The sequence below is a fragment of the Scyliorhinus torazame genome, chromosome 2 (assembly GCF_047496885.1).
Source record: "Scyliorhinus torazame isolate Kashiwa2021f chromosome 2, sScyTor2.1, whole genome shotgun sequence".
In the NCBI taxonomy this organism is placed as follows: Eukaryota; Metazoa; Chordata; class Chondrichthyes; order Carcharhiniformes; family Scyliorhinidae; genus Scyliorhinus; species Scyliorhinus torazame.
The window spans coordinates 358,488,075-358,514,393 of NC_092708.1; the positions used below are offsets into that span (position 1 = coordinate 358,488,075).

A 26,319-nucleotide genomic window follows, 5' to 3' on the forward strand; every position below is an offset into this window, starting at 1 on the left:
GATGAGGGGGTGTGCTTAAGGGTGAGGGGATGCATTGAAAAGTACTTGGAACTCAATGACAATGGGGAGGTTCAGGTGGGAGTGGTCTGGGAGGCGTTGAAGGCGGTGGTTAGGGGGGAGCTGATATCAATAAGGACACATAAAGGGAAGCAGGAGAGTAAGGAACGGGAGCGGTTGTTGCAAGAACTTTTGAGGGTGGACAGACAGTATGCGGAAGCACCGGAGGAGGGACTGTATAGGGAAAGGCAAAGGCTGCATGTGGAATTTGACTTGCTGACCACAGGCACAGCAGAGGCACAATGGAGGAAGGCGCAGGGTGTACAGTATGAATATGGAGAGAAGGCGAGCAGATTGCTGGCACACCAATTGAGGAAAAGGGGAGCAGCGAGGGAAATAGGGGGGGTGAGAGACGAAGATGGAGAGACGGAGCGGGGAGCGGAGAGAGTGAATGAAGTGTTCAAGATATTTTATAAAAAATTGTATGAAGCTCAACCCCCGGATGGGAGGGAGAGAATGATGGAGTTTTTGGATCGGCTGGAAATTCCCAAGGTGGAAGAGCAGGAAAGGATGGGATTGGGAGCACAGATCACGGTAGAAGAAGTGGTGAAAGGAATTAGGAACATGCAGACGGGAAAGGCCCCGGGACCGGACGGATTCCCAGTTGAATTTTACAGAAAATATTTGGACTTGCTCGCCCCGCTACTGACGAGGACCTTCAACGAGGCAAAGGAAAGGGGACAACTGCCCCCGACTATGTCAGAAGCAACGATATCGCTTCTTTTAAAGAAGGAAAAGGATTCGCTACAATGCGGGTCCTACAGACCAATCTCCCTCCTCAATGTAGATGCCAAGGTCTTGGCCAAGGTAATGGCAATGAGAATAGAGGAATGTGTCCCGGGGGTGGTTCATGAGGACCAAACTGGGTTTGTGAAGGGGAGACAGCTGAACACGAACATACGGAGGTTGTTAGGCGTAATGATGATGGCCCCACCAGAGGGTGAAACGGAGATAGTAGTGGCGATGGATGCCGAGAAAGCATTTGATAGAGTGGAGTGGGATTATCTGTGGGAGGTGTTGAGGAGATTTGGGTTCGGAGAGGGGTATGTTAGATGGGTGCAGCTGTTGTATAGGGCCCCAGTGGCGAGTGTGGTCACGAATGGACGGGGATCGGCATATTTTCGGCTCCACAGAGGGACAAGGCAGGGATGTCCTCTGTCCCCATTACTGTTTGCACTGGCGATTGAGCCCCTGGCGATAGCGCTGAGAGGTTCCAAGGGATGGAGGGGAATACTTAGGGGAGGAGAAGAACACCGGGTATCTTTATATGCGGATGATCTGCTACTATATGTGGCGGATCCAGCGGAGGGGATGCCAGAAATAATGCGGATACTTGGGGAGTTTGGGGATTTTTCAGGGTATAAATTGAACATGGGAAAGAGTGAGCTGTTTGTGGTGCATCCAGGGGAGCAGAGTAGAGAAATAGAAGACCTACCGTTGAGGAAGGTAACAAGAGACTTTCGTTACCTGGGGATCCAGATAGCTAAGAATTGGGGCACATTGCACAGGCTAAATTTGACGCGGTTGGTGGAACAGATGGAGGAAGATTTCAAGAGATGGGACATGGTAGCATTGTCAATGGCAGGGAGGGTGCAGGCAGTTAAGATGGTGGTCCTCCCGAGATTCCTTTTTGTGTTTCAGTGTCTCCCGGTGGTGATCACGAAGGCTTTTTTCAAAAGGATAGAAAAGAGTATTATGGGTTTTGTTTGGGCCGGGAAGACTCCGAGAGTGAGGAAGGGATTCTTACAGCGTAGTAGGGATAGGGGGGGGCTGGCACTACCGAGCCTAAGTGAGTATTATTGGGCCGCTAATATTTCAATGGTGAGTAAGTGGATGGGAGAGGAGGAAGGAGCGGCGTGGAAGAGATTAGAGAGGGCGTCCTGTAGGGGGACCAGCCTGCAGGCTATGGTGACAGCCCCATTGCCGTTCTCACCAAGGAACTATACCACGAGTCCGGTGGTGGTAGCTACACTGAAGATTTGGGGACAGTGGAGACGACATAGGGGAAAGACCGGAGCACTGGGGGGGTCCCCGATAAGAAACAACCATAGGTTTGCCCCGGGGGGAATGGATGGGGGATATGGAATGTGGCAAAGAGCAGGTATAACGCAATTGAAAGATCTATTTGTGGATGGGAAGTTTGCGAGTCTGGGAGCGCTGACCGAGAAATATGGGTTGCCCCAAGGGAATGCATTCAGGTACATGCAATTGAGGGCTTTTGCGAGGCAGCAGGTGAGGGAATTCCCGCAGCTCCCGACACAAGAGGTGCAGGACAGAGTCATCTCAAAGAAATGGGTGGGGGACGGTAAGGTGTCGGATATATATAGGGAAATGAGAGACGAAGGGGAGACTATGATGGACGAACTAAAAGGGAAATGGGAAGAAGAGCTAGGGGAGGAGATTGAGGAGGGGATGTGGGCAGATGCCCTAAACAGGGTAAACTCGTCGTCCTCGTGCGCCAGGCTAAGCCTGATTCAGTTTAAGGTATTACACAGGGCACATATGACTGGAACACGGCTCAGTAAATTTTTTGGGGTGGAGGATAGGTGTGCGAGGTGCTCGAGAAGCCCAGCGAATCATACCCATATGTTTTGGTCATGTCCGGCACTACAGGGGTTTTGGATGGGGGTGACAAAGGTGCTTTCGAAAGTAGTAGGAGTCCGGGTCGAACCAAGCTGGGGGTTGGCTATATTTGGGGTTGCACAAGAGCCGGGAGTGCAGGAGGCGAAAGAGGCCGATGTTTTGGCCTTTGCGTCCCTAGTAGCCCGGCGCAGAATATTGCTAATGTGGAAAGAAGCCAAGCCCCCGGGGGTGGAGACCTGGATAAATGATATGGCGGGGTTCATAAAGTTAGAGCGGATTAAGTTCGTCCTAAGGGGGTCGGCTCAAGGGTTTACAAGGCGGTGGCAACCGTTCGTCGAATATCTTGCGGAAAGATAGATAGGGGAGAACAAAGAAGGCAGCAGCAGCAGCCCAGAACTTGGGGTGTGGGGGGTGGGGGGGGGGGGGGGGGGGGTGTGGCCTGAGACAAGGCAGTTGCCAATTAGGGCTAGTTTTTTTTTTTTTTTTTTGTTATTTAATATTTATTTATTTGTTGTTGTTTTCTTTTGTTCTTGTTTAAATAAAAAAGGTCATTATTATCTGTATTGTTATAATGTTGTGTAAAGGATGCACAATGTACTGTGTTGGTTGACCAAAAATTTTCAATAAAATATTATTTAAAAAAAAAATAAAAAAATGTTACAATCTTGAAAGACTGCCAATTTCACAGCCAGGGACTCAAAGATCAAAGGATTTCATGACAATATACACAAATATACACATCAAAAATAGTTGCACGGTGGTACAGGACTTGAGTGTTGCTAAAAAAAAAGAAAACGTTTCAGTTTGCACTCATGTCAACAGTTCACTAGAAGGCCAATATTAAAGGGAACAACAATGTATACTGCACGAGAAGAGAATGCTGATTAATTGGCAAAAGGATTCTAATCGGTTAGGCGGTGCCATGGTGAATGCACCTAGGAACAGTTCACTGCGAAGCTTTTGTTTGAATTCAAACCAAGCAGATTGACTGAGATTATTCATGGTATTGCCATGAAGAGCTAACCAGGGAATGGCTGTCCACCAAGTATCAAAAATGTCAGTGGCACCAACACCAAACCCTTTGGACACCACTGCACATGTCCCTCCACTCTGTAAAGGAGCCATTCAACACCACTCTATGCTTTCTATTTCTAAGCCAATTTTGTGACAATGCAGCAACTGTCCCTTTAATCGCATGGATTTCAATTTTGTTCACAAGTCACTTTGTTCACGTGGCACTTATCAAATGCCTGTTGAATCCTCATATACTCAACATCAATCGCACTAACCTTATCAGCCCACTCTGTTACTTCAAATAACTCAATCATGTTAACCCAAAAACAATTTACTTTCAGCAAATCTATTCTGGCTTTAATTTACTAACCCTTATTTTTCCAAGTACTAATCAACATTGTTACAGATTAGCATCTTGAAAAATTCCCACACTACAGACATTAGGTTCACTGACCAGTAACTGTCGAGTTTAACCTTCGCCCACTTTTTTTTTGAAAATATTTTTATTCAAGTTTTTGATTTCTTAACATTTTAAAACACACAATATAGCGAAGAAAAAAAACACCAACCCCCAACTCCCCTCCCCCAGTAACCTCAACCAAACACCCCACTTTCCTCCCCCTTAACAGCTGATGGTAACCAGCTCCTTGAAATGTAATATAAACAAATCCCATCTCGCCCCCCCCTCATCACCCACTTTCTAAACAGCTTTAACATTTGCAACTCTCCAGTCCTCTGACACCACTGCCATTTCTAAGCAGGATTGGAAGGTGGTGGCTTATCCCTTTGGAAGTTCCACCCTTTCTTCTCACAGCAACCTAGGATGCATCCCATCCAGACTGGGTTTGTGACATTTCTGTTTTGGGCAGGGTCAGCCTTTTAACATCATTTATCTACTACTGCACTATATAATTTCCCCACTACCTCTTTCTTGGCAGAATCCTGCTCTTTAATAAGATTACATGACAATGGCTCATAGCCCCGACTTATATACTGACACACTGAACTTTTAAATAAGATGTGCTTTTTTAAAAACAAAGGGCATGCAATCTAAAACTTGCTGGGACAGCAAAGTAACCATGTGTTGGAATTTCCATGTGGATTATTCTCTGTCCCACGAGAGAGAGAGAGAGAGAGTCAACGGAATGTTGCATCCTTTTTCAGGCAGAGACATTTTGAAGAAGCAATGCAGAAAATGAACTGTAATCTCCTGTGGAGGTAATGGAAGTTGATTATCACCATCCTGCGAGTTATAACCAAGGCATGTTTGTGGTTTTCCCCTTCCAGGAATACACAGGAAACCTGGATAAGAAGCCAGCTGCAGATCTGATAGGTGATAAGTGTGTGTGACACAGAAACAAGAAAGGACAGCAGTCTGTAACCCCTGCAAAGGCAGCTTGCAGGAAAAGAGATTTCTCTCTATCTCTCTGTTAGTAGTAGGTAACTCAGCAAAAGCCACAAGCGAAAGGAAATCAGGCAGCTTTCCAATCACCCTGCAAAATCCAGTGTCTTCAAACAAACTATAACTCTGTTCTCTGTGTGCTAATCTGCTGTTCTAGCTTTACTATGTTAGTGTGCGCTGTGAGGATCACAGCTGAAGGACATATACTGGGTACCCCTGCCACTGAAAGTCCCCTTCTTTCTCATTGCTGGAAGCAAGCCAAGTCAGCAAAGTCACAGTTGAAAAGGGAGCAGAACAACTCCTTTCCGCTAACACGTGGAACCAAGAATCCTCAAACCAACTACTCAACGGCACAACTGGAATCACACATCTTGACAGCCACATCTACTCCTCGTGGACAAGTCAAAGACTGATTCTGATATATATTTTTTAAACTTTTATTTTTATGTAGATTTACTATTTCACTAGATTTCTTCTCGTGTTTCAGTAACCATTAAACTCACTCTTTCTTTGACGCCAGAAAGCCTGGTTAAATTGGCTCCTTTTAAAACATTTGAACTAGGAAAACCTATCCACAAGGGAAGGGATCTTTTCTAAATTGACCGTGTTGTGAGGGGTTGAATAAAGGCGGAGGGGTCAGTTCATTCCTCCTCACCGGGGAGCATAACCATTTGGGGGTACACGTCTGGAACCATAACAAATTGGGTCTTATGCCAAGAGAGTTCCCACAGAGAGGGTTGAGGGTAACAATTTAAACGATTATAAAGTCCAAAAGATGCGCAGGTTAGGTGGCTGGGCCATGCTAAATTACCCCTTAGACTCCAGAGATGTGCAGGTTAGATGCAGTTATGGGAATAGGGCGGGAGAGTGGGCCTAGGAATGTTCTTTCGGAGGGTCAAGGCACATTCGATGGGCCGAATGGCCTCCTTCTACACTGTGGGATTCTATGATTCTGTGATTTGGGGACCTCACCCTGGTGACATAAGTAATCACTCATTACCTCATCCATCCCCTTATTTTTGTCCTATTCAGTCCCATCCTTCCTTTGATTATCCATTAAGTATTTATTTGTCAATTTTGTGTTCCATTTTACATTGTCCATTGATCTATTTTCAATCAGTATCTTTATGCCGACTATTTCTTTTACGTTCTTCTCCATACTTTTATATTCAGCTTGCTACTCTGGGGAAGTATAAACCTGACATTGATTAGAAGCCTTCTTTTTCTGTTTCATTTTAATCTCTATATCTTTCAAATGCTTTTTCCCCTGGTCTTTATCAAACCATCTTCTTCTTGAAGGTCATCCATTGCTCATTTGCCATTTTAGCTTCCAAAATTTGATTCCAATCTACTTTGACCAAATCAACGGCCGCATTTGGAGTATTGCGTACAGTTCTGGTCACCGCATTATAGGAAGGACGTGGAGGCTTTGGAACGGGTGCAGAGGAGATTTACCAGGATGTTGCCTGGTATGGAGGGAAAATCTTATGAGGAAAGGCTGATGGACTTGAGGTTGTTTTCGTTAGAGAGAAGAAGGTTAAGAGGAGACTTAATAGAGGCATACAAAATGATCAGAGGGTTAGATAGGGTGGACAGTGAGAGCCTTCTCCCGCGGATGGAAATGGCTAGCACGAGGGGACATAGCCTTAAACTGAGGGGTAATAGATATAGGACAGAGGTCAGGGGTAGGTTCTTTACGCAAAGAGTAGTGAGGCCGTGGAATGCCCTACCTGCTACAGTAGTGAACTCGCCAACATTAAGGGCATTTAAAAGTTTATTGGATAAACATATGGATGATAATGGTATAGTGTAGGTTAGATGGCTTTTGTTTCGGTGCAACATCGTGGGCCGAAGGGCCTGTACTGCGCTGTATTGTTCTATGTTCTATGTTCTAACACACTGAAATAAGCTCTCCTCTTAGCTCAGTATTTTCTTTTTCCCTGTACTTTTCAATAACAATTTGAAATCAAATGATATTATGATTACTATTACCAAATTCTCTAGCTCTAAAACATGCTCCCTTGCTCCACTCAATTCCCCAGAACTCGATCCAGTATTGATTTCTTCCTCATTGAGCTGGAAACATACTGAAACAATTTTTAAAGTAATTTTATTCAACAGATTTTCAACATTTTCACAATACAAAAACTCCAAACAAACGAACAAAAAACCCCAGACCCACCCCCCAAAACCCCTCCCAACTCCATACCCAAGTACATGATGAACAAACCCAACAATTGTGGAATCCCTCCTGCACGCCAGCTCAGCTCAAACTTCATCTTCTCCAGGGTCCAAAACTCCAGCAGGTCCCTCCGCCATGCTGAGGCACAGGGTCGAGAAGCTGTCTTCCACCCCAACAAGACCCCCGAGGAGCAATCAGCGAGGTGAAGGCTAAGATATCTGCTCCCACTGCCACCTGCAGCTCGGGTAGGTCCAACACCCCGTATATCGCTTCCAGGGGACCAGGCTCCACATCCACATGTAAGACCCCCGAGATTATACTAAACACCATCCTCTCCAGCTTCAGGCAGGCCCAAAACATACGAACATGGTTCGTGAAGGACCCTCACAGACATCCTCCACCCTTTCAAACAGCTGGCTCATCCTTGATGTTTTAAGTTGCACCCTGTACACTACTTTCAGCTGTATCAGCCCCAACCTCGCATACAAAGATGAGACATTCACCCTCTGCAGCACCTCACAACATAGCCCCTCTTCCAGTGCCACCCGCAACTCTTTCTCCCACTTCGCGATAATTCCCTCCATGGACACCCTATCCTCCTCCAGAATCCTCCCATAACTCGCCAAGACGACCTGCCTCCAACAACAAGGAGGCCGGCACTATCGGATCAGCCGTCTCAAAAGTGAACCCACAGAAAGCAACGGGTCCTGACGGAGTCCCTGCTCATGCACTCAGATCCTGTGCGGACCAACTGACGGGTATTTGCAGATATCTTCAACCTCTCCCTACTCCATTCCAAGGTTCCCACCTGCTTCAAGAAGACCACCATCATACCGGTGCCAAAGAAGAACCAGGCAACATGCCTCAAGGACTACCGTCCGGGGACCTTAACATCTATCTTTATGAAGTGCTTTGAGCAGTTAATCATGAGACACATCAACTCCAGAATGCCTTGATCAACTGCACTTTGGATATCGCCACAATTCATCCACAGCAGACATTGTCTCCCTAGCCCTACACTCACCCCTGGAGCATCTCGACAACAAGGACTCCTACGTCAGACTCCTATTCATTGAATACAGCTCCATCTTCAACACTATAATCCAAACCAAGCTCATATCCAAACTCCAAAACCTAGGACTTGGCTCCTCCTTCTGCAACTGGATCCTCTACTTCCTGACCTATAGACCACAATCAGTAAGGGTAAACAAAGGCAGCTCCTCCATGATCATCCTTAATACCGGGACCCAGCAAGGCTGTGTATTTATCCCCCTACCATACTCCTTATACACACTCGACTGTGTGGCAAACTTTAGCTCCAACTCCATCTACAAGTTTGCTGATGACACAAATAGTGGGTCAGATCTCAAACAACAATGAGTCAGAGTGCAGGAGAGATATAGAGAATCTAGTGGCTTTGGGAAACGACAACAATCTCTCTCTAAATGTCAGCAAAACTAAGAAGCTGATCAGTGTCTTCAGGAAGACAAGTGTCATACACACCCCTGTCTGCAACAATGGTGCTGAGGTGGAGATGGTTGAAAGCTTCAAATTCCTAGGTATGCACATCACCAACAATCTGTCCTGGTCCACCTACCTTGATGCTACGACCAACAAAGCACACCAGCGCCTATACTTCCTCAGGAAACTAAGGAAATTCGGCATGTCCACATTGACTCTTACTAGTTTTTACAGATGCACCATAGAAAGCATCCTATCTGGCTGCATCACAGCCCGGTATGGCAACTGCTTGGCACAGGACCGCAAGAAACCTCAGAGAGTCGTGAACACAGCCCAGACCTTCACACGAACCCGCCTCCCATCCATTGACTGTCTACACCTCCCGCTGCCTCGGGAAAGCGGGCAGCATAATCAAAGACCACTCCCACCTGGATTATTCTCTCTTCCAACCTCTTCCATCAGGTAGAAGAAACGCACTAACAGATTCAAAAACGGTGGGCTGGATTGTCTGTATCTAAGGCTAGGTGCCGGCACCAACTGAGAATCCGTGGTGCTCCACGAGGGGAAAATCGGCGCGAAATCTTCACCAGTTCCAGTACCGGAGAGGGGCTAGCACTGGCACCGCATGGAACACCCGCAGAATGCACGGAAAACAGCCAGAGAATCGCCGGGACCCGGGCCGCACATGCGCAGGGCTTACAAGCTGCAGCCGCGCACGCCCACACCCCCGCAGGTTGCGCCGGAAAACATGGTGCTGGCGACGCTGGAGTGCGTACCCGCCCACCCGGACCCCACAGCCCACCTCCTGGCCACCCCCCACTACTCCCCCCAATCCTAGCAGAATCCCCCGGGCCAGCGGCACGGATCTCGGCTAATTGTGGCGGGCGCTGGACACTGTCCATATTTTAGGATTCCCGAAGTAGCCCGTGCCATCGGGAACTTGGCCCATCGGAGGAGGAGCATCCTGGGTGGTCCGCTTGATGATGCATCAATGGCGTTGCGATTGCGCGAGGTGCATGTCCCTATGATGCCGATTTGGAGGGGGCGGAGAATCACCAACTTGCGTCAAACTGGCACGCGCCCGGATTTCGGCGTCGGGAGCCATTCTCTGTCCGATCGCCGTTCCCGATTTCAGCATTGGGCTACGGAGAATCCCGCACAGTTTCTTTCCCGCTGTTACCAGACTCCTGAATGATCCTCTTCTGGACTGAACTGACCTCTGCGCATCTGCTCTACTGTTGTTAGCACAATACTCCGTATGCTTCACTCGATGTCTTTGTCTATGGATTTACATTGTGAATTTTTCGTATCCCTATGCTTTTTCATGCATGGAAACATCTGCCTGGACTGTATGCAGATCAATACTTTTCACTATACCACAGTACCTGTGACAATAAATCTAAATCTAAATCTACTGATCAAAAAAGTTCCCTCCTTGGGGGAAGATGGTTTTGTTATTGTGCGTATTTTGTGTTTGCTGAATCTCTTTGTTTAAAAATGTTAAAATTATAAATGCCTTCATAAAATATTTTCTAAAAAAAAAGGACGTTCCCACCTACATATTTTAGGATTCCACTTTTCTCTGCTGTTTACATGGTTATTTTCCCAGTCTATAGTCAGATAATTGAAGCTCCCCATTATCATTACTCAAAAGTTCTTGCAACTTTCTCCCATTTTCATTGTAAATTTGCTTCTCCGCTTCCTTTTCACTGTCTCTTTAAGGACTTCAGCTCTTGCCATTGTCTACTCAACTGCAGAGAACTGTGCACCAGTATGGTACAACTCATCCCACACCAGTCTTGCAGGTACCCACTACAGGTTAAGCAAGTGGACAACAGGGCAGCAGATGGAGTATGATGTGAGGACGTGCGGGGTCATTCACTTTGGTTGTAAGAATAGAAAAGCAGGATTATTTTTTTAAGACGGTGCCTAACTTATAAATGTCGATGCTCAGAGAGATTTGGGTGTACTCATACTTATGCAGGTACAGCATGCAATCAGGAAAGCAAATGGCAAGTTTGTCGTTATTGCAAAGGGATTGGAATACAAGAATAAAGAAGACCTGCTACCATTGGTGAATTCACACCTGCAATATTGTGTGCAGTTGTGGTCTCCGTACTGAAGGAAGAATATACTTGAATTGGAGGCAGTACAGCAAAGGTTCACTAGATTGGTCCCCAAGATCAGGGGGTTATCCTATGAAGAGAGGCTGAGTAAACTGGATCTATTTTCTCTGGAATTTAGAAGATTGAGAGGTGACCTCACTGAAACATCCAAGACGATGAAGAGACTTGACAGGGAAGATACAGAAAGGTGTGTTTTTTTCCCCTTGGCTGGGGAATGTGAAGCATCAGGGCACAGTCTCAGGATTAGGGGATGACTGTTTGGGACTGAGATGAGGAGAAATTTCTTCACCACAGGGTTGTGAATCTTTGGAATTCCCCACTCCGGAGGGTTGCGGATGTTCCATCATTGAATGCTTTCAAGCTGAGACAGATTTTTGGTGTCTAAGGGAATCAAAGGAAATGGGGAGGGGCAATAAAGTTGAAGCCGTAGATCAGCCATGGTCATGTTGAATAGCAGAGCAGGTTTGATGGTCTTCTCATGCTCCCATTTGTAACAAATAAGAATCTGTCTTTGAACTCTTCATTTCAAGAAAAACATTGTTAGTTTTTGTCCTCTAATAGTATCTATGATCAATACTCCCCAATTTAACCCTGAATACATTGCAGCTGGGAATGTTAAGTGCTCAGTGCTCCCAGTGATTTAGCCCGTTCTCTGTTATTGCTACTATGTTGTAATCGCGGTGGGTAACTGTACCTGCGGCTCACCAATCTTATTTTACTGCACTCCGTGTAGTTATGCACATGCACCCCAAACCCATCTTAGGCTGCCGGGCACTTTGCCCTGTGTGATTCCTCCTATTTCTGAAGAACCCATTATCCTAATGATGTTTGTCTCCTCCAGTCATCACCAATGAGGTACAAGGTACACAATGTTTACCCTGGTGCCACTCCCCAGCCAAATTAGCCTGAACCTTCTCCCATTTGAAACAGGAGATTGAAATAGTCCAGGGAGCTGTAGACCAAGGCAGGTTGGCTGGATGGCTTGTTTGTGATACATTGTTTGTGATGCAGAGCAAAGTCAACAGTGTGGGTTCAATCATCGTACCGGCTGAGGTTATTTGTGAAGGCCCCGACTTCTCAACCTTGTCCCTCGCCTGAGGTGTGGCGATCCTCAAGTTAAATCACCACCAGTCAGCCCTCCCCTTCAGAGGGCAGCCCATGGTCGTCTGGGATAGTGGGAAAGATTATGGAATCTTTATTCAAAATAAAATTTAAAAATGTTAAAACTGACATTTCTCAAAAGACGTGTGACTTCAATCAAAAATGGCAATTATTTGGCTATTGCTCACCAGAGACAGGACTGGCTGAAGGACTTGCTCTGAGATTACAATGGACGGCTAGGTGATTTTCCCTGTTCTAAGAGACTCCCGGCCCTCAAGGAGTGAATCGGCCACCAGTACATAGAATATAGAACATAGATCAGTACAGCGCAGTACAGGCCCTTCGGCCCACGATGTTGTGCCGACCATTTATCCTAATCTAAAATCAACCTAACCTACACCCCTTCAATTTACTGCTGTCCATGTGCTTGTCCAAGAGTCGCTTAAATGTCCCTAATGACTCTGACTCTACCACCTCTGCTGTCAGTACATTCCACACACCCACCGCTCTCTGTGTAAAGAACCTACCTCTGACATCTCCCCTATACCTTCCTCCAATCACCTGAAAATTATGTCCCCTCATGACAGCCATTTCCTCCCTGGGGAAAAGTCTCTGGCTATCCACTCTATCCATGCCTCTCATCACCTTGTACGCCTCTATCAAGTCACCTCTCTTCTTTCTTCGCTCCAGTGAGAAAAGCCCTAGCTCCCTCAACCTTTCTTCATAAGACATGCCCTCCAGTCCGGGCAGCATCCTGGTAAATCTCCTCTGCACCCTCTCCAAAGTATCCACATCCTTCCTATAATGAGGCGACCAGAACTGGACACAATATTCCAAGTGTGGTCTAACCAGGGTTTTATAAAGCTGCAGCAAAACCTTGCGGCTCTTAAACTCAATCTCCCTGTTAATGAAAGCAACACACCATACGCCTTCTTAACAACCCTATCAACCTGGGTGGCAACTTTGAGGGATCTATGTACGTGAACCCCAAGGTTCCTCTGTTCCTCCACACTTCCAAGAATCCTGCCTTTAACCCTGTATTCAGCATTCAAATTTGACCTTCCAAAATGAATCACTTCAAATTTATCTAGGTTGAACTCCATCTGCCATTTCGCAGCCCTGCTCTGCACCCTGTCAATGTCCTGCTGTAACCTGCAACAGCTCTCAACACTATCTACAACGCCACCAACCGTTGTGTCATCGGCAAACTTACTAACCCGCCCTTCCACTTCCTCATCCAAGTCATTTATAAAAACCACAAAGAGCAGAGGACCCAGAACAGATCCCTGCGGTACATCACTCGTCACCGACCTCCAGGCGGAATACTTTCCATCTACCACTCTCTGTCTTCTTTCGGCCAGCCAATTCTGTATCCAGACAGCCAAATGAAGTACATGGGCCTACCACTCAGGTGGACTCCTATTGTTGCCCTCCACATCCGTAGACATCTCCATCATCTTAGACGGGGATGGGGCTCCTCCTCACCTCCTCCCCCTCTTCAAATTCCTCATCGTCCTCCTCCTCCAATGAGCTAACTTTATTCACTGACTTCTATCTTTTCTGTGTGACAACCCTTCTGCTGCTACATATTGTGGAGCATACAGCAAACAATCACCATCCTTAAACGTTGTGGGTGAATGACGGAGTACTCCTCCAGACGGTCAAGACATGGGAACCAGGTCTTCAGAATGCCAATAGCCTGGTCAGTGATGTTTCTGGTCTGCATATGGCTGCCATAAAGTATTGTCATTCAGGTTCAAGAGTATCATTAGCCACCCGCTTAAGGAGTACCCCTTGTCCCCCAGAATTCAACCTCAGGCCTGTGTTGGGCAGTGGAACAGCTGAGGCAGCTGTGAATTCCTCAATATGAGTGCGTTATGGAGGCTTCCAAGAACACATGCCCCCTTGACATTCAATGAGTGGAATTATTTTCTGCTCATGAAGCTATCCGGCAGATGAACTGGTGCCTGTATAACATGTAGGCAGTCTCCCATGCCTTGACCTTGTGGAAAGCATACCAAGTCTGTGTAACCCCAGACCCTCTGCATCTGCGACGACACATCCTTGGGAAAGTTGATGTGCTTCCCTCACCCGAGCAAAGAGTGCACCTGTGACAGCTGTTACATACCTGTGGGAGCTGTTTGAGGAATGCCACAGCGGTCTGCAACAGATAACTGGAAAGAGCCAGCCACATAAATGTTGAGAATTGCTATAAACTTCAGTGGAACTGGCAGGGTATGGGGATCAGTTGACTGCTATGACAGGTCTTACTGCACGCATAGAAACATCGAAAATAGAAGCAGGAGTAGGCTATTTGGCCCTTCGAGCCTGCTTCGCCATTCATTATGATCATGGCTAATCACCCAACTTAGTAACCTGTTCCCGCTTTTCCCCCATATCCTTTGACCCATTTGGCCTCAAGAGCTATATGTAACTCCTTCTTGAAAACATACGATGGGGTCTATTTTGCGCTGACGACCGCCATCAGCACGAATGGCAACTCGGGCGCGAGATCTCTCACAATTCGAGAATGAGATTCTCTCCATCAACGTCTTGTTTCTGTATTTTCCACACCCCTCGCCAGGGATGTATCGAGGTTCATACCCACAAAGGGCAAAAATCTCAATTTAATACATTTTAATGCATTTATATATAATTAGTGAGCTCCCCGCCACATGACCGCTCTCATTGACTATTCAAACCCCACTGACGTCACATTAGCATGGTTTACAACAAGTTTGGAAAAACGAGATTCAATCAACAGGATCCCCCTGAGAGTGTATAGGTAAGTAAAGTCCCTGGGGGAGAGGTTCATGACTGGGCAGTGTCGTTGGCAGTGCCAACCTGTGCCAGGGTCAATGCCAGGGTTGGATTCTCTGGGGAGCCCCATTTGAGAGGAGGGGGGTGTTCCGTTTTGTTTGTTGGTGAAGTGGGAGGCCCCGATGCTGATGTTTGTGGTGGGGGGAGAGATCGGGGTGAGGTGGACGGGGAGAGCCCTGATGCTGATACTTGTGGTAAGTATCCCCCAATCCCCCATGTCTGCGGGGGTGGGGGGGTGGGGGGGGGGGGGGGGGCGGTCTATGGGATTGGGATGGGTTTCTTCCTAGCTGATTAGGAATCAGCACAGATAGTGTCCCGATATCTGTGGAGCGGGCCTCACCTGCCCAATCAGGCCCCACCCCAGACAGCGTAAAACATGCCCACTCTTTCTTTTGCTCAAAGTGACTCAAGATGGGGACTAAAACTTGGCTGTGCAATTAGCGAGCTACACGTCGGGTTTCTGTCAGAGCCTGACATTGACAAAATATTGGAAAATTCTGCCCAATGTTTTGGCCTCAATTACTTTCTGTGGTAGCAAATTCCACAGGCTCACCACTCTCTGGATGAAGAAATTTCTCCTCATCTCAGTCCTAAATGGTCTATCCTCAGACTGGTGGATTCCCCCACCATTGGGAGCATCCTTCCTGCATCTACCCTTGCTAGTCCTGTTAGAATTTTATAGTTTTCTATGAGATTCCACCCATATTCTTCAAAATTCCAACAAATATAATCCTAACCGACTCAATCTCTCATCATATGTCAGACCCACCATCCCAGGAATCAGTCTGGCAAACGTTCGCTGCACTCCCTCCACAGCAAGATCATCCTTCCTCGGATAAGTAGTCTAAAAGTGCACACAATATTCCGGGTCTGTTCTCACCAAGACCCTGTATAAATACAGCAAAACATCCCTGCTCCTGTACTCGAATCCTCTCGCTATGAAAGCCAATATACTATGTTCATTTTTCCACTGCCTGCTGCACTGCATGCTTACCTTCAGCGACTGGTGTACAAGGACACCCAAGTCATGTGGCACATGGCACAGATCCCTCCAACCATTTCTCTGGACATGCTTAAACTTTTCCTCCATTGGGTCTTGGTCCTGTTAAGATAGGACCTGCTGATACAGTACTCCCTTCCCTTGATCTATTGGCCTTTCTCCTTCTTCCATCTCTTGCTAGGGGCAGAAAAGGTTTACCAAACTGATTTCTCGGATGGCAGGATTGATGGAGAAGTAGAGATTGAATTGATTAGGATTGTATTTGCTGGAGTTCAGAAGAATGAGGGGGATCTCATAGAAACCTATAAAATTCTAAAAGGACCAGACAGGTTAGATGCAAGAAGGATGTTCCCGATGGTCGGGGGTGACCAGGACCAAGGGTCATAGTCCAAGGATACGTGGTAAACCTTTTACGCTGAGATGAGGTGAAACTTCTTCACCCAGAGAGTGGAAAACCTGTGGAATTCACTTTCACAGGAAGTAGTTGAAGCCAAAACACATGTTTTCAAAAAGGAGTTAGATATAGTTCTTGGCACGAAGGGGATCAAAGAATATGGGGGCAGGTGAGATCAGGGTATTGTGTTGGATGATCAGCCTTGATCATAATGAATGGTGGGGCAGGCTCGAAGGGCCAAATGGCCTCCTCCTGCTTCTATTTTTTATGTTTCCTGATGTGCTCTGGATTAGCTCTGCCAACTCCGAGCTGTATCGGTTCACTCCGGATGCACATTGCTCCCACTGCAGTGCCTCTATGGCCCCCATGCAAGATGGTGCCACACCCATTTTACCAAATTGTTTTGTTCTCTGCGCACTCTTCCCCCAACGAGCCTGGCACTCTATGGAATGGATAGCTTTCAATTTGTTGCGCTCTCAAAAATGAAAACACTCCTGTTCAGAGGCCTTCTGAGAGGTTTGCAACTTTTCCACAAGGTCCTTAGTCCTGCACGGTCACTTGTCTGATGTTGATCCCTTCCTCCTCAGCTGTTGTTTTAAATGTCCCGCCTAATTGGGGAACCACACACGTGCAAAACATCCCACCTCTTCCCATAACATCTCCCCCCCCCCCCCCCCCCACCCCCCCACCCCCACCAGTGAAAATGGTTCTGCCAGAATTGGGGGCAGTACATCCGGTTCCAGGGCCCATGAGTTTTCTCGACTCTGTGAAAATCCAGGCTTCTGTCTATCGAGCATTAACCCAAGTTTCTGGATTACTGGTCGAGTAACATTACCACTGTGCTACTGCTCCCTACAATGGATAGATGATAAATAGAGCCAGTGTTCACATCAGCACTTTCCTTTCCAAACCACTGTTAGACATGTACAAATCACCCTGCCAAGGGTGAAATGCACTCCCACATTTTCACTGCTTGCCAGTTTGTGTATTAGTTTTCCAATGAAAGGTGTTTTTGCGAGTTATTTGAAATCGGCAGTCTTAGATTACTTTACACAGAATTGCATCAAATTTTAAAGCACACAAACCGACCACAGTCAATGTCATTTATGCCAACATTTATGCCCCATAGCAACCTCCTCCCACCTTGCTTAATCTCGCGCTTCCAATCTTTTCAATCTCGTGAATGTACCTGAACTCCCATTAAATGTATCTGTGTTATATATCTTGCTGTGTTATATATCTTGACTACTTCATGTGGGAGCACTTTATGATTGTGGTTTTGAATGAGTACGTTTCACCCAAAGGTCATCGGTGACTATTTTATACATTTATATTTGTTTTATGGTCTGGGACTCCCCCACAAGGGGAAACACCCTTTCTACATCATCCCTATCAAACTATTTCAGAATATTAAAGATCTGATCACCTCTCAGCCATCACTTCTTTGAAGAAAAGAGCCCTTACCTGTTAAGTCTTTGCCAATAGCTTTACCTCTTAGTTGTGATATCCTTTATGTAAATCTTTATTGCACTTTCATCAGCGCCTTATATCGTTTTAGCTATGATGAGACCAGATCTAATCACAGTTCTTTAAATGTTGTCTAACCACAGATCTACACTCGTTTCAAAAGGATCTGTGCCTTAAATTCAAAGTTATTCTATGTAATCTATGGGCACTGCTTTCAAATAAACTGCAGGAGTCTCTTTCATTGGGAAACTAATGCAAGTATCCTACTGGAAAACATCTAACCTACAATGTGAAAAGCTGCCCAGGCATGTCCTGTCCACAAAGGTCCCCATCTCTCAATCATCAACAAAGTGACGGAAGGAGTCATCGACAGTGCTATGAAGCGGCACTTACTCAACAATAACCTGCTCACCAATGCTCAGTTTGTGTTCCGCCAGGATCACTCAGCTCCAGACTTTATTGCAGTCTTGGTCCAAATACGGACGAAAAAAATCGTACTCCAGAGTTGAGGTGAGAGTGACCTCAAGGCAGCATGTGACTGAGTGTGGAGCCCTGGCAACATTAGAATCATTGGGACTGAGGCTCATGCATCTTCCTGAAGTTCCTCTGCTGCAGCCCTCGTCGCTGCCGAGACTGGCGAGCTGCCAGCCAATCTCTCCGCGGCGGAACTTCCTGCCGAGCGCAGGGCGTAAATGCCGCCTGCAGCAATCGAGGCTCATTTAAGTGTGAAATGACTGCGAGGCAGACAGTGTTGGTGGAATGTGTTCCCCGCCGTCTCTTTGGATGGCGAGAAGGGAAATCCCGCCATCCAATATATTCGGGCCTCAGGTCTGACAGGGGTCCTTGAATTTTAGTGAAGTCGGGGGATTCTACAATTGCAGAAATCAGATCCAGCCTGAACAATATCCAATACAGCGAACATAATTTTGTGTACTTTTGCATTTCTTGTTGCAAAGTACTGCTTTATTTACTCAAACACCCATTATTCTATTATTTCACAGGAATTTCAGGATTTTAATTATGTTTACCTCAAGAACAAGCGAGGGAGCCGTCTTTATGTGAGCCCAGATAGATTGGGCTCAAGATTGGGCATGTTATCTGCTAATTCAAAGTGCCTGTAAGGTAACAGTTTTGGATGGTGTACATATCTACTGTTATGTAATGTTACTGTGGGCATATTGGTTAGCACAATTGCTTCACAGCTCCAGGGTCCCAGGTTTGAGTCCCGGCTTGGGTCACTGCCTGTGCGGAGTTTGCACGTTCTCGCCGTGTGTGCGTGGGTTTCCTCCGGGTGCTCCGGTTTCCTCCCACAGTCCAAAGATGTGCAGGTTAGGTGGATTGGCCATGCTAAATTGCCCTTAGTACCCAAAATTGCCCTTAGTGCTGGGTGTGGTTACTGGGTTATGGGGATAGGGTGGGGGTTTGGGCTTGGGTGGGGTGCTCTTTCCAAGAGCTGGTGCAGACTCAATGGACCGAATGGCCTGCTTCTGCACTGTAAATTCTATGATAACCCGCTGGGGCTTACAGGGTAGGGATGATCCACTACCCCATGGAGAATACAAGCTCCCCCATAAGGGCTCAACTCAATCCATGTGTCTTTGTATAAACAGAGTCGGCCAGTCAGGCCCCGACTAGATAAGACCTAGTAGGGAACTACCGGAGTCACGTATATAGTTAACGTGTTAAATAAAAATAAGTTTTGTTTTCTCTACAATTTGGTGTGGACTCTTTTAGTTATCCTTTACAAAACTGGTGACGAGGATAAAGACTGGTTTGTTGTAGACGCCACTGAGCTACCTCCCCATATCTTTTGGATACAGGTTCAAAGCTTACATATCTGAGAAATATTTTTGCTGATTGCGATGTGCACAACAGTAGAGTTTCCACTTTGGACATAATTCCAACACTAATTGCTCTTGTTTCAAAAAGTATTTTGTTCCCCTTGAGTTTCTGCTAAAGCTCATTTGCATATCAGCGAAAGCAAACTTTGCCATGAAACAGTACAATTGGGTAATGTTGTTAAACAAAATATTTTTTAAATTTTGCTTTAAATTCCCTCATAAACTCAAGAGTGGTAAATTAGCACAATTGATTAATACAACTGAAAATTGATCTATCATTTAAAAAAAGCAATGTCAATAAGCACATGTGAAATGGCTTCTAAAAAGAATTAACTATTTTCTTGTTAGATTTGGAATGATTTCATGTTTTTTTTTTTAATGTTCAGATCCTTTCAAATGCTTTCCAATTAGTGTCCTTTTGTGCCGAATGGTTCCAGCTTAATTTTTGAAGTCTCTTTGAAAGACCTCTTCGTGCAAAACGTTTTTAAAACTAGCACAAAGGATCATGCAGCTAGAGTTAAACTGAACTAAATTTGTCTTTAAAATTTCACAATCCTTTGAGCCACTTACCCCAGTACCCAGTATCGGGGGATTTGCACCCAGAGAAACTATTGCAACTGAGCAGAAGCTGCAGACGCATGCTCCAAAATTCTTAGAAACCCAGGAATGGGAGAGAAGCATTGGCACTCTTCTGCCTTCAGGAAAAGGAAGACTACAAGATCTGCACCTCCATGAGCTTCCCAGACACAGTTGAATATCGTGAACTGAGCAATTTTCCCAGATGCCTTGGGCGATGCCAGTTGCACAAAAATCAATCATTACAATTACTTACAGCGAGTCAAGTTGCTCGCTGGGAAGGTAATTCCAGGTTGATATTCAGCTTAAGACAGCAATCAGCTAGTTGTATGTCTCTTCTGGGACAATGCCAATGAAGACCTGTTACTTTCTAAGAACAAATAGCTGGCTTACACCTTGTAAATCATTTGAAAAGGAGACTGAATCCTTTTGCTCATTGAGGTTTCTGCTGATCTAAGACTCCAAAACAATCACCCAGCTCACAAGTCTTCTTGATTTTACAAATGTGGTAAGGTATTCAGTGCGCAGTGGTAGCAGTACCCTGTGTTTGAATCATTTTTCAACTGAGACTAATAAAGGGATTTCAAGGTTTCTAAATGCTGAAAATGCTGCTTTAGATTTTTGTCTCAGATAAAAAGCTTAGTAATTGGTTTAATTAGTCTTTTAGTGGATGGCAATGATTTATTACAATTAGGTTAAACTGTATATGGGTAATGTGGGCCTGCAGTAATTAACATTAAGTGCTGCATTACTGCCTGTGGTAACACGCCACAATACATGATCCTAATCTCGGGTCAATCAGGGAGGAAAGCTCTGACTTGCATAGGATTATGACCTTAAACATGGTGCACACAGGAATATCTCCTGGATTGAAGTAGTACACTTATGAAAGGGCATACATACCTCCATTCAGAAACAAAGGGGGGCAAATTCAATTTTGGTAGAGGTGCAAAATGAGTGCCAGTACAGTTGGTAGGAGGACGCGCGACAATGCAGAATCGCCGAGCAGAAACTTATAGCCAAGTTCCGTGCACATGAGTACGACCTCAACCGGGATCTTGGATTCATGTCGCATTACATTCACCCCCCACCCATCTGACCTGGGCTTGTGAAATCCTACAAACTGTCCTGCCTTGAGACAATTCACACCTCTTTAACCTGGGATTACCCCTCTCTCCAGTTGCTCCACCTGAACCTGTAAAGACTTAATTACCTGCTAAGGCTTGCATTCAAAATATCGTCTTGCATCATTGACTTTGTCTATATATATGTTTCTGGAACCCACCTCTTCATTTCCCTGAGGAAGGAGCTGTGCTCCAAAAGCTAGTGATTCAAAACAAACCTGTTAGACTTTCACCTGGTGTTGTAAGACCTCTTACCATATTTTATTTCACATTGAATCTCTAACCCATCTCTCCTGCCCTTGCTGACCTATCCCGCCAACTGCTTTCCTTAACATCTTACATTTAATATGAATATCCTTGTGTTTAAAATACTCCATGGCCTCTCCCCTCCCTAGCTTCAACTCTACAATGCCTCTGACCTTTCTATTCCTCTGATTCCAGCCTCTTGTACTCTCCCTCTCCTTTCATCCCATCATTGGCAGCCAAGCCAACTGCCATACTCCAGAATGTCTCCCTGATTCCCTCTGCCTATTTTAAGACCCTCCTCTTTGACAAAGCTTCTGGTTACATTATGACCACAAGAAAAAGGACCAGGAGTAGGCCATTCAGCCCATCGAACCTGCTCTGCCATTCAATTAGATCATGGCTGATATCATAGAATTTAGAGTGCAAAAGGAGGCCATATGGCCCATCAGGTCTGCACTGGTCCTTGGAAAGACCCTACTTAAGCCCACAGCTCCACCCTATCCCTGTAACCCAGTAACCCCACCTAACCTTTTTGGACACTAAGGACAATTTAGCATGGCCAATCCACCTAATCTGCACACCTTTGGACTTGTGGGAGGAATCCGGAGCACCCGGAGGAAACCCAAGCAGACACGGGGAGAACGTGCAGACTCCGCACAGACAATGACCCAAGCGGGAATCGAACCCGGGACCCTGGTGCTGTGAAGCAACAGTGCTACCCACTGTGCTACTGTGCCGTCCATCCCCCAAACTCCTTCATTCCTTTGTCAATTAAAAACCTGTCTAAGTCAACCTTGAATATATTTAATTACCCAGCGACTACTTCTCTCTGTGGAAGAAACTTCGAAGGACAAATGGCCTTCTGAGAGAAGTAATTCCTTCTCATCTCTTTCTTCTAGATTCTAGTTCTAGATTCACCCACGAGAGGAAGTATCTCTTAGCAGCTACCCTGCCGAGCCTTCACAGAATCTTATGGTTCAATAAAATCACCTCCCATTCTTCTATATTCCAAAGAGTTTCGGCCCAACCTGCTCAACATTTCCTCCTAAGACAACCCCTTCATCCTAGAAATCTCCCTGGTGAACCTTCTCTCAATGGCTTCCAATGCAAGTATATTCATACTTAAATAAGCAGACCAAAACTGTACACTCTAGGTGTGGTCTCACCAATGTCCTGTCCAGTTGTAGCAAGACATATCTACTGTATGCTCCATCCCCCTTGCAATAGAGGCCAATATTCCATTTGCCTTCCTCATTATTTGCTGTACCTGCATGCTAATGTTTGGTGATTCATGTTCAAGGACACTCAGACCCTTCTGTACCACAGCATTCTGTGGTCTCTCTTCATTTAAATAATATTCCGCTTTTCTATTCTTCCTCCAATCTGGACAACCTCACATTTTTTCACATTATACTCCATCTGCCAGATTTTTTTCCCACTCACCTAACCTATCTACATCCCTTTTCAGGCACTTTGAATACTCCTCACAATTTGCTTTACTATTTATCTTTGTATCATCAACAAACAGTTGGTTCCTTCTTCCAAATCATTGATATTGATCGTAAATAATTGATGCCCAGCACCGATACATATGGCACCCCACTTGTTGCAACTTGCCAACCTGAAAATTATTCATTTATCCTGGCTCTCTGTTTCCTTTTACTTGGCCAATCCTCTATCCATGCCATGAGCTCTTACCTTGTGCAGTTAACTTTTATATGGCACCTTCACGAATGTATTTTCGATATCCAAGTACATTACATCTACCAGGTCCCCTTTATCTACCCTGCTTGTTACATCCTCAAAGAATTGCAATAAATGTGTCAAACATTATTTCCCTTTCACAAAGCCATGTCGACTCTGCCCGATTGTAAAATGATTTTCGAAATGCCTTGCTACTGTATCTTTAATAATGGATTCTAACACTTTCCCAATGGCAGATGTTTGACTGGCCCGTGGCTTCCTGCTTTCTGTCTCTCTCTTTTCTTGAACAGAAGTGATACATTTGCAGTTTTCCAATCCAATGGTACCTTTCCAGAATTGAGGGAATTTTGGAAGGTTACAACCAATTCATCCACTATCTCTACAGCCACTTCCTTTAAGACTGTGGGATGTAGGCCATCAGGTCCAGGGGACTTCTCAGCCTCTCGCCCCATTCACCTTCCTAGTATGTTTTCTCCAGTGGAGCCAGATATAAAACACTTGTTCAAAGTCTCTGCCCTTTCCTTGCTTTCCCTTATTAATTCACCGAAACAAAAATGGCCCCAAGCCACAGAAGGACATATGAGGTTCGATGTCCAAAAGCTTGGTCAATGAGGTAGGGTTTAAGCAGCATCTTAGTGGAAGAAAGCAAGGTGGAGAGATATGGGAGCAGGTACTCAAGATGCCAGAATTGGAGGGGCACAAGTTTCTCAGTGTTGTAGCACTGGAGGAGAGAGAGAGTACAGTGACAAGTGAGAGACTATGGAATGATTTGTGCATAATACTTTTTTTCAAACTATGGCATTATTTAAATGGGTGCCAATGAAAGTCAGCAAGTGCAGGGGTAATAGGTGAACAGGACTTGGTGCAGCATATAAAGATGTTATCCCCAAGGGTTTTAAACTGTATCCCAAATACAATACTCGCCTATAATTTTCAAATTTCATAAATGTTCATGGTGAATACTATGTGATTGTCTTCCATCAATTTGCTAGGTTTTATGTTAGGCTGTTTATTTTGCCCTAATAAATCAAATTTCACGACGTCCTCGGTATTTAGGGCAGCAGAGTGTTGGATGACCTCAAGTTTACAGAGAGTAGAAAATGGGAAACCAGCCAGAAGTGCGCATCGGAATGAATAATCAAACCTGAGGAACAACGGGTGAGGGTTTCAGGAGCAGATGAGCTGAGGCCAGGTTGGAGATGGGTGATATTGTGAAGTTGCAAACAGACAGTCTTAGTGATGGCACAGATATTTTTGCAATCTGCACTTCAACACCGTTCCCATTGGAAATAAGAATAACATCTAACTCCATAATTTAATTTGTAATTACTGACCAGCGATCCAAACAGGCTCCCCGATGCAGAGTTATGGGAACAGACAGTAATGACTGAATCACCAGCAATCCTTGCCAACCCAGTTACTGGATATAAAGGTTATCTCAATGTTTTTAAATTGTATCCATTTATACAACTATTATTTATACTTTTTTTCAATTTCCTAATTTTCATGGTAACACTGTTGCTCCATCAGTTTGGGTTAGGTTTTCTGTTTGGCTGCTTTCAAATAAGTTGATATTCAAAGTGTCCTTTGTACAAATTAGGAAACAGATTCTGTGTCTTTAATTTTGAAAGGTATACACTAAGACACAACATGCCTTGCTAATTTGTTCGAAGTTCCAAAGCAGCCCTGGTGCATAGCCCAATGGTTTGTTGAACAAACCTTCACGTGCCCTTTCTATCCCCTTTCCTCTAATTTCTCCAGTGATGCATGGACAACTTTAAAAGAATTGGTTTGTAACAAGCGAATCCTGTCACCTTAATAAATAGATCAGCAGTGCTCATTAGGAAAATGGAGCTTTTAAGGGTTGATTTGCAGCCGGCTGTTGACGTATCGTATCAGTCAAACTGCTTGACGTCTTGCAAAGACTCTTCTCTCGAAAGTTAAGTTGCAGTGATTGTCCACAGGCACTGGTGTGTGTATGTGAGGGTGAGGGGGGTGAGGGTGAGGGGGTGGTGAAGGGGAGGGGGTGGTGAAGGGGAGGGGGGTGGTGAAGGGGAGGGGGAGTCTGTCTGGTTAAGGTGTAGAGGTGGCACCGAGGTTACGGATGCCACTGCGTGAGGAGTAACAGCGACCCGTAATGGCAAGAAAAATACCACGGAGTTTTGGTGGGCTTGTCAAATGATCCATTCTGCTTACAACCCGTCCAGTGCTTAATTCTAACTGAAATGGTCAGAGCGAATGTAACCCGCTCATCGTCACACATGATTTGGACCGACCACTGCATTTTTCAATAGCCTCCCCCTGATCACAAGGTAGGCTGCCAGTGGTAACACACTGTACCAAAAAGCTCTACATAAAACCCCGACAGAAGCAAATGGCTCGACATTTCCCCCCAGCTCTTCAAGCGCCAAATATACAAGATATTGTGCGGTACTGCGAGTTATACAATTTTAAAACGTGTCTCTAATTAAAGTTCCTGTAGGATATAGGTGTTTTAAATGCTATCACCTGGAAAGAAATAGTTTCTATTTTTAAACTGGCGCCTGCAGCTTTGGGAAATATCGCACACCATAATATTTAGGTGGCTTTTTATTTTAAGACTGAGTTTTATTTGTAAAGGACGTTGTGTTGAGTGTGGGTGAATGTTACAGTCGCCGTGTTATTAGTAACGGCGCGGTTTCCATCAGCTCCACACTGCATCCTTTCCACAGACCAAAAGTAATTTCGTTTATTCAATGTTTGGTGCTCTCCTCCCGCCTTTTAAATGTCTATTCCAAACAGACTGAAACTGGATTTGCAAGGGCGCTTCGGGCAAAACTGTCCTGAAATCTCTTCCTTCTGCAAACCCTTTTGGTCAGCTTCTGACTGAGCCCCTCTGCAAGTTCCTCGGGAGTTCAAGCCCCTCACCTGCCCCCACGGTCTGAGCCGGGGAGGGGGAGGGGGGGACGACAAGTCTGTGCCCCAGAATTGAATCTTGCTTGAAAAATCTTTGTACCCAACCCGCGCAATCAATCCCCCTTCGTTACCGTTTGCTGTCAAAACTCCTCGATTCGCTGCCTCTGACACTTCGTTGTTGCTGGGGCGGTTGTCTCGCTCGCTTGGTGGTTGAATCAAAACTAAAAATAACACTTACAAACCATTTTGGGGACCTGACAATGAGAATGGCGGTGCAGAGAAGAAGGAGCTTTCTGGTTTCGCGTACAGCTCCAGCCATTTGATAC

At 45.5% G+C, this 26,319-nt stretch overlaps 1 protein-coding gene across 3 annotated transcripts in view; it reads right to left on the reverse strand.

Annotated features, from left to right (window-relative positions):
• kcnh5b (potassium voltage-gated channel, subfamily H (eag-related), member 5b) overlaps nt 1-26,319 on the reverse strand; it is a 550,001-nt gene that overhangs the window by 523,097 nt on the left and 585 nt on the right. The gene's annotated exons all lie outside the window — the stretch shown is intronic.